Here is a 10,583-nt window from a genome sequence, read left to right on the forward strand (position 1 = left end):
ACTCAAACTTTCTTTGTGGTATATTACCAATATTTCTTCTATATTCTAAATTCAGAATAACAAAATATTTTTATATTTCGCTCAAATTACTCTTAATTATGCAAGTACCCTTTATTATTATTTCTTTATTATTGATTGATCTCTTGAGCAAATAACTATTATTCCGGGTTATTTGCGAAACCTGAATCAGGATATTTTGAACTAAAAGTGATTTGACATCAACATACTCCATGGACTGGATGGTTACGATAAGGGCCAGAGATGTCCGGACCTTTTGTTTATGAGGCCAGAATGGGCCAGGGCCAGTGATAGTTGGACCCTTGTTTATTGGGCCATATTGTCTGGGTACCGGATTGGATCTATATAAGTAGGTATAGATCTGCACTATATCCTGACTGATCATCAGGGTATGACTGTGAATGTTGATTCTAGTATCCAGTCTCATTTATTGTTGATGGCTATAAACAACATTCCTTCTTGAAAAGTTTTATGATTACAAAATCGGACAAAGACCTGATTAAAAAGATGAATTAGTGAATTGCTCATTTTTTATTTATTATTGAAGGCTAATAAAAGCCAATATTTTATTCGGTCAACTACATCAAATAAATAGAGATGTTTATAAATTATTTAAAGATTGTGTCCGGAAATTTCTTTTAATATTGCTACCCGGAAATTAGTTATGTTACCTATTGGGCATTTAGGCTCACTCTTGCTTTGTAAATTCTTATTTCTTTCAGTTTCCAATGAGGATTACAGTGAATAGCTCTTAGTCGACAACAAAATTGGAGAAATCCCAGCTGCGAGAAGTTGGAGATGTCAGGGTGAATTAAACGAGGAAGTTAGTAAAGAGGTAATATAATTGTATTTAGTTGATATAAATTTTAGAAGGTTAGATTCTTGTTTCATACCATAACATGTAAACGATCCAGAATTGAGGGGTTATCTGTATATTTGTTTTAATATAAAAATTTATATTGTTTAATATTATTTGGTGACACCCAATCCTGACCCCGGATTTGGGGATATTACAGTTGGTATCAGAGCTACGGGTTATTGGTCCCTCAAATAAGAATAGATGGAAGTAAGATAGGAGTAACAGGCTATATAGATAGGAAAGACCCTAAGTATACTCATTTTGAGATCAAATTGAAATTGAATTAAGATTAGAAGATTCGATATGGATATTATTAAGATAAGTGGAAGGCGGATATATTGAAGCTATAGATATATTGAGTTCCCAGATCCTATAGTTGCGAAGAGTCGACAGCTTGATGGATACTGGGTAAATTACCTTATTTTTCATGTAGTTTTAAAGAAAAATCAGATTGATTCTTTTGAGACTTCGTATAAGAAAAGATAGATGAGGATCAATATCTCCAACTTAGAATTGTGTAGTAGCACGATTTCTAAGTTGGAAGTAATGAGTTGATTGTAGTTGACAGAGAGCCAACATCGCAAGTTTCAAAGGCACCACTATTGCGAGAAGTATCGTATCACTTTTCGGACACCGCGCAAGGAAGGACATCTACCATATTAGGTATATTTAAGACTAGAAAGAAGATACAATTTATATATGGATAGAATGCTGAATTGTGACATCGAGGATGACATGACAACATCAAAATGGAGAAGTTTAAAATGTTCTCAGAAGAAGAGTGCAACCTTTTTTAATAGTATTAATAATTAAATCAATGTGCGGGAACATTATTTACCCAATTCATGAAATTATTAAAGTTTAAAAAGGTTTGTCGACCTAAAACACGCTCGAGGATGATTGAAGGAAATGTGGGAATCTTCAAGACGATTAGAGAAGAATAATATTCCTATCAACGGAGTGGAGGCGTTGCATGAACGATGGTTATTCTATGTGGCATAGACGAAATTAGAAGTTATGACTATAAATTTTATAAGAATGCGACTATGGTCGAACCATTAAAGTGATGAACGTGGATGGTGAGCAACGGTATCATTCTTTTCTATAACACGATAGCGTATATTTTTCTTAATTCTTAAATAAGTATAAAAAAATTTAATTACTTTGTTCAATGAAGCAATAGAGAAGAAGAGGTTATGGTATTCATTTTCAAATCATTCCTTCGTCCAAAAGGATGATAAAGAAAATTTATATGTTGCCTATACTTTAAGTAAATTATGGAAGTCATACGTGCCAGTGCTAAAGTAAAGGATGATATAAAACGCCTATAACTTGAAATGGGAATACCATTCTAAGAATATGATTAAATACCGAGAGTTAAACGAAGATATAAGTTGACTTGGTATTAGAATGGAGATGGTAGAGCATGTAAGAAAATATATATCTACTGAAGAATCAAAGCCAGCAACAAAGGTTTAATATATTATTGTAACTATTTCGAAAATAAATATAGCTCGTTAAGAAGCGATATAGTAGAATCCCTTGAAAACCAAAGCCGAAGAAAGTGTTATTTGAATTATTATGGATAGGTTGACCAAACCTAATCATTCTTTTATTAATGAATACTTCCTTCAATATTTCTTAAATGATGTTGTGGTACGTCACCAGGTTTCAGAAGGGATTGTAATTGATTGATATTGTTACTTAATTTAAGGTGTTGGCAGTGGTATCGAGAATGTAGTAAACTGTGTTAAATAGAAATAGTATATACCACCAATGATTAAACGAGTACCAGGTAGAGCAAGCTAAAGATGGAATTTTGTTGCACCTCGATAAATCAAGAGATTCAAGTTATTTTAAGAATATGATAAAGAATGTACATGTAGAAGATGACGAGATAGAGGTTGCAGTAAGAGAAAAGATTAAGATAAATGAACTTACACTTAAGTCATTTAAAAATGCTTCTGAATTAGTTGGCCAATGTCATGAAAATAGCAAACCTTATGCTACTGTGGAAATTGAGCTACGCTATGAGGCTAGCTCATCTCAAACGAAAAATCAAATTGATAAACTTAAAGAAAATATGAGCAAGAAAGTTCTAGTTCAGCTTCAAAAATTTGAATGCACACTTGTTCAAAGCCTGAGAGGTGTATTTACATAAAAAAGAGCTCATCATCAAGCAAGAAATTGCAGATGGGGATGAAATTAAGAAAAGTGTCAAATGAACTACTAGTATTGAAAGTAAGAAGAAGCCCGAGACTAGTCCAGTTCCTAAAACACCTAAAACTGAAGCAAAGGATGAAAGCACATGGAAGAAATAGAAGAACATAAATTGAAAGATAGGAGTAAACAAATTATAATGTGATTAGAATAATTATTATAGCAATTTATCAAATTATGTATGAAGCAAAAGGGTTGATCACCCTATTGTGTTACACTATTGTGAAACAAAAATAAACATACGACTCTAGCATAAGAACTTTATAAGATTCCATTTATCTTTATTAAGACAAAAATGACACAATAATAATAAGATATATTTACATATTAGAAACATATATTATAAAACTTTAGTGAGCATCAAGAGGGATAAAGGCCTCTTAGCCACTGTACGACTTCATGCACCCACATAATGTGACATAAATTACACAATGATGCACTCAATATGTTAAATAAAACAATGATGTCCAAGAATGACAGCAAAAGTTCTATAAATAAAGATAAGAATCAGAACTATTGTGATAACTTGTAACAAGTACAATCGACACGTTGAAGCCAACATACACGATCACAACTTATATCTTATTCAATTATATGATCGATCAGAATAACAATATATCAATATATTTTTGGTACAATGGTTTATAACTGAATATAGAAACATTAATTTTACAAGTAACATTCAGGTGTGTCTTCAATTAAAAGTTACTTACGCTTCTTCTGGTCATACTAATGTAGAATCTGAATTGATGTGTATTTGATCCTGTCCCAAATGTTGAATAACATTAATGAGCAAGCACGAAAAACTAAGATGGTAAATAACAGAAAGAAAATCCATAAGTGATAACGACATGATATAAAGCATGTCAAATTATTAAATAGGTTCAACAGAAAAAAACCAACATCCCCCGCAATAAAGTGGAATATGTATTAAACTTAGCAAAACCAACGAAGTACTAAAATAAAATAAGTTCTTGACAAAAAAATGATAAAAATATATGAGCATTCAATCACTCATCATCAAGATCATCGTTTTTGGTAACTTCATCTTCATATCATCACCATCAAGGTCGTTGAATTCATCCAAGGGGAAAATATCATCAGCAAAATCCTTATTATAAATGTAGAAAGTCTCGTGCACATCCCGAGACTTCCATTCTCCTCTATGGTACTCCAATATAGTGTTCACCCTGGTCCTTATTATTTTTTGATAGACAATCATTTTCATCTTTGGAACTCATATCTTGCTCGATGGACTGCACCTTGGTAGAAAAATCGTTAAATTCTTTCTTCGAATCCTTCATAGAATTTAGGCTTTCTTGAGCGAGTCTTTTTGTATTATATAACTTCTAGCACTAGTGTTATGCTCCATCTCATGTTCTTTAAACATTTTCATCTTATGATTGCAAACCTCGTGAACGAATAAAATGTTTTGCAGTACATATGCAATATTAAAAGACATAATACATAAAAGAATAGGAATTGAATAAAAGATAGAAAGAGGAACTACAAGTTAAGATATACGTGGAATGAATACCCAACACTATCATCAAGATTGTCTTCAACTTCCTTTACAGAAAGATTTCATTGACTGTGGGAGCAATATGTCACCTAGCAAGTGGGCGAAAGTTGAGAAATTTGAATGAATAGCATAGCTTTGAGTTATAAGTGGCATAGGAACATCTGAACTAATGGTGGTAATATAGGGATTAACACTAACTTTTTAAGTCAGTAAGCTTTCAATTGGAGTCATCAATATTAAAGCTTTAGACGACTCGATTTTTGTGGACATCTCTTCAGGAGATCTTTTATTGAACATGTCTTTAACATAAATGATAAGAGGTTTTAATCGCTGGGGCTTAAACTTTATAATTAAAAAGCATGGTTCAATCCACAACAGTAAAAAAGTCCACAAGGACAAAGCCAAGAAGAGGTACATCATAAAAGAGAGGATGCAACATATACCTTTGTCGTACATCTGCCCTGAACTCATCTTCACATTCTGATTACTCTTGGGGCTTTCTAAAGTTTTAGAGGAAAAGCTTTAAATTGAGTAAGACATCCTGATAGGAGAAGAAAAAGCTAATTTGCCTCTAGTTCTATTAGCAACAGTCTTTTTTGTATTTTTCGGCAATATCTTTGATGTTAGCATCGTTATCATCAAATTCAAAAGCACATGCTATATTCACTCATGGGAACACAAAATTAATTAAATTTTGATAGGACTATCTTGAGAGATTACATCTATGAAGTATAACAAAAAGAAAAAAGGCACTCAAGTATTGAAGATTTAATCTAAATTAATTTGAAGGCAAAACATCAAAATTACATAAAAAAAAGGACATAAAGAAGTAAAAATATGGCTAGGATGTCTCAAGAAAAATAGTGAATTTCAAATAAGTATATAATTGAAAAGAGAATGAGTAAGAAATGAAAAGATATTAAAGAGGCATGAGCGTGTTGCTCCAACATTCCAAGAGGTAATCAACGTCTTTCCCCAATTTCTTTTTCTCAGAAAAAATATAGTTCTTCTTCCAGTTCCTATCGTTCATCATGTCATTGTTGATATTCAGAGGGGCACCTGTGTCTTTATTGGAAAATCGAACCCTGTAATTGATGAACTTTTTGAGGCTATAAGATTGTTTCACAAAGTCAACGTTAATCTTCAATTGGTAATTCTTTTTATTGGAATCCAGACATGCCAATGTTCCCCATGCAAAAGGCATGTATTGTCCTGGAGATACATTAAGATTCTTTAATACATTCATGATAAACTTAGAGAACTAGAAATTAAGGTTGATATCAATTGGGTAAAAGTAAAAACATATTGAACCCTTTCTATAGAAGCACTACCCTATAGATGGCCTTATGTAATGACTTTCTACTGTTAAAATAGGCCAGAAAATTATTATAATAGACCTATTATAACATTAAGGGGTATTGCACTTGATGTTAGTGTTTGTGCCCTAGAAAAAACACCATGATATTTTAGTTTAAGACATTTGGATGATTAATGTTTATGTTCTATAGATTCTATCCTGTATAATTTATTATTTCTTAATTTACTGTGATATAAATGTTAGAATAAATGTCCTTAGAATATGATATAAAATTATATATCTCTAAGTACGTGAATTAGAAATGAAATTATGAGAATAGTATCAATATTCCTAAAGGTCCCTACTCGAGTATTATTATTAAGGGACAACAATAATGCACTAAAATTGGTGTGTTTGTTGACTCATGATCACATGTCATTGATCATAGGTATAATGATACTAAAGTAAGAAACACAGGCATAGGTCAATGTACATGGTGCTGGATAATCCCATGTGAGATTCTACATGTCTGTTATGTCATATGTAATTCTCACAGTGATAATGATATAATGGTCCTTAAACCTGAAGTCATTATATTTTTATAGGAGAATTAATATACATTGATTTCATTAAAAGTTATCCTTGACCGGGTAATGATAAATTGGATATTGGGTATATTATAGATCGTATGAGAAATATGAATGATCTAGATAGGATTTAACCCACCTATTTTAGAAGTGATATTATTGGCCTCTTGTGTGAGCTAGACTATGAAATGTGTGGTCATGCTCAAATGTTGATTTGATATGATAGTCTACTCATTGTTCAGGGAAATTTGGATTAAACTATGATTAGAGAGATTAGATTATATTATACATTATTCATGAAAGGTTTAATCGATCACCGATTCAATTATTATTACTTGGCCAATAATGATGTATTACTAGATGCCGCTCATTATTTACGATTTTATATTAGATTTAAAATTCGTTGTCAACATAATAATAATCTATAGGATCACACACAAAAAATGTTTGAAGGATTATTTAATTTAAATTAGATTTAAATTAAATTAAAGTAATTTGAATTATTTATAATATTAACTAAGTCATTAATTAAGTAAATAATGATATTCGAATTTACTAATATCAATTATTAAATTTAGTTGGTAAATAATTAAATGTGACTTAATTATTATACAAAAAGGGATTTCAAATTAATAATAACTCCTAATTAGTTAAGAGTTATAATTTTTTTTCTACTCTCTATATAATATCTCTTGTGTGGCTGATTTTGTGTGGAATACTTTTACTAAAACCCCAGCAACCAAGAGAGTAGAGGGAGAGAGCAAGAAGAAACGAGTTTGTGTTAGTACACATTCAATCCTTGAGTTCAAATATTCGTGTGTATACCGATAGGGCGTACATCGCGAGAACGGGATGCGTGGTGATTGAACAATCTTTGAATCTCCATTATTCAACCAATTCATAAAGTTTCTTAAGGTAAACAATATGATCTATGAATTAAATATCTATTTTTTACATGGATCCTGTGGTGGATTTAAAAAATTCTCGGTTTTCACATTTTTAATTACCATTTCCGTTGCGTTTACATGCACGAAACCCTTCAATGGCATCTTAGGTACTTGCGAAAAGTGTTTAATTCATTTATGTGTTTACTGGTTTTATTATGATAACATGTATACAATATTCCATGACTGCTATGTATGTGATTTTGTAAGGTTTATATGTTGTTTGTTTATATATGCATACGTATATATACGTTTTGAATATATGATATTCATGAGAGTTGTATAATCATATGATGATTATATAATCTGTATATACACTAATATATGTATTTTTTTTGTTTTTTCTTATTATAAGAATTGTATTTGGTACGATTTTGAATCAGATGCATCAGATTTGCTGAAATATGTGTCTGGTGTCCGATTTTTGCGAACGAATACGCTATTTCATATGGAATCGAGCGTATGAACAAAACTAATAGCCAAGGCTATCAATGACTGATCTGTAAGGCATTTGACGTTGTTGAGGCCCTGTAATCTCCGATTTAATGTTATTAGATTTAATTTCAAATTTTTTGATTTTTGCCATATTTGGTTTTTATTATTAGATCATGATTGGTATGAAATGTTTAGATCATAATATGTGTTTTAACATGTTCTTATGTGTTAATCGAGCATGATGGATGATTATGGCTTATGACCTCAAGTTAATGGTTTTGGTTTTTTAAATACGGCTTGCATGTCGTTCGATCTTGTAATTATTAATTCTCGAATGTAACTCGAGTTCTTCTTGTAAGTTCATTAGATTAGTTGTATATTTCATTCTTGTAATGTAAACGAAGACATGAATATTTGGAGATCAAGGAAGGGTAATCCCATAAGGAGGCCATCCAAGGAAGCAATAAAAGAAAGAAGACATGTAATAGTTAGCCAATATTTATTTTCCATCTTAGATTGACCTAGATCTTTGTCATTAGCTTAATAAAGATCACATATGATGAAGTCATAACGAACCACATTTAATATATCACAATTTACATATATATGCTCATATGTTAAATGTATTTGTAGAGTAGTTTATAAAGATGTATGCTTAATTAGATTAAGGATATATGTATTAGATACAACACACATGCCATTCTTTCTAAATAAGATAAAATCTATAATGACTCAAGATTTTAAAATAAACAAATGATTATGAGATTCTCCTATTTATGAACCACGAAATAAAATACAAATTTTCTTTGTTTTTCTGACATGGGGCAATTTTGTCAAAAGCGAGTTCATTGAACTTGTAAGGTTCTGGGTTTTAAGAGAGACCGTTGTGACTCCCTCACTACCTGGAAATTAACCCATTGTCTGATATTTATTTAAAGTATTTTATTCAAGAAAAAAATGGGCGCCTCCTTATGATGGAATGATGATCCTTTTATATTTAACAAAACTCTAAAGTTAAAGATTAAGTTGATCATATGCCTTCCAATGAGTCCAATGCGTTAATCCCTAGATCCACAAGGAGCGGGTTCACAATAGGATTGTGAACTTAGAGGCATAGAGTTTGGCGAGATTTATTAGATAAATATGAACAAATATTGTTTCACCAAGTTATCCAAGAGTTATATAATTGATATAATTGACAAATGTTGTCTACCTAAATAATCATGTTTTAAGAGAAAAACCAAAACTGACCTAATGCATGATAAAATATGGATATTGGGTCACTAGAAAGGGTATAGAAGATATTCTTTCTGAATTAATAGTTAGGGCTATTGATTTGATAAGAATAATAGGAGATATAAATTGTGAATATATATATATGAATAATCACTTGAACATAATTTAATGAACTAAGTCATTTTATGCACTGTAATATTGTAGATATCAAATCACAAGTAACACAAATAAGTTTTCTATGTAATATTCCTTGAAAAGGACAAGATGACATGATAATTTCCTCAATTGACATGGGAACTTGAGGATTGACCTCAAGTTCAAGGACATCGCTCAAACCCATCCCTTATTGCTTCTAGGTGAGAATGAAACATGTGCGGAATAAAATGCTTATCATAAGCAAGTTGATTATGCAACTAATGTTTCATGTCTCATGCTTGTAATTATGAGTGCTGAGTTTTAGAAGAAATAAGAGCATAATGATTCTTATGAAATGACTGAGCACCTTCAAAGGATATTTGAAGGATTGGCTCGTCAGAAAGATTTGACAATAATAAGGTACCATACTTTTGAATTAATGGAAGATTGATATCCGGTTGGACCACATGTTATAAAGATGATAGGTATATGTACCTTAATATTTTGGGTTTCAAGAATATTCTAGAGACTTAGCTTGATTTGATCAAACAACCTTTGAACAACTTTTATTCTTAGTTTTCTTAAGAACAAAATGAATGAGATAGAAAGAACACTCACTAAGTTGTTAAGCATGTTTAGAACACTCACTAAGTTGTAAAGATATGAATTACATCCATATTGATGATGTACACATGGAATGCAATTGGGAAAGGAAAGTACACATGCAAGGTGAAGATTTGATCTTATTCGGTGCCAAACCAAAGTCCAATCCCAAAGGGTTTTTGAAGGTTGATAGTGATGTTGCTAAAAGAGATGATTGTCATTTATGTGGAAATAACTTAATGATTGGAAGTTAAATTGTCAAGCTTGTTTGGAAGATCTGAAGAAGAAGACTAGCAATGGTCCAGTTTCAGGTATCAGGTTAGAATTGGACCAAAAGTTATCGCTTTAGTTGAAAGAACTCGATACCTTACGTTGCCCATTAGGCAAGATTAAGAACTTGATAAATTGTTATTACGTGCCTGCCTTTAACAGATACATTAAATTAAGTTCTTGTCAAGACAAGAAAGGTTTTCATTTTGATTAAATAAACAATACTTGTTTATTCGATTTTAATAATAAAAAGCTGTATTTTAAAGGGTCAGGTGGTAACATTGCAAGTTTGAAAGTGGTATCAAATCTTGTTTCAAAAGTTAAGGAAGCTCAGAAGAGTGATACATGTTTGGAAGTTATTAGATCTGAGGTGGCTGCAGGTGGCAAGCAAAAACATTTTTCTGTTGATGATGAGGGCATGATGGTTGGGTAATAAATTGTGTGTGCCCACCGACCC

The sequence above is a fragment of the Apium graveolens genome, chromosome 10 (assembly GCF_009905375.1).
Source record: "Apium graveolens cultivar Ventura chromosome 10, ASM990537v1, whole genome shotgun sequence".
NCBI classification, from domain to species: Eukaryota; Viridiplantae; Streptophyta; class Magnoliopsida; order Apiales; family Apiaceae; genus Apium; species Apium graveolens.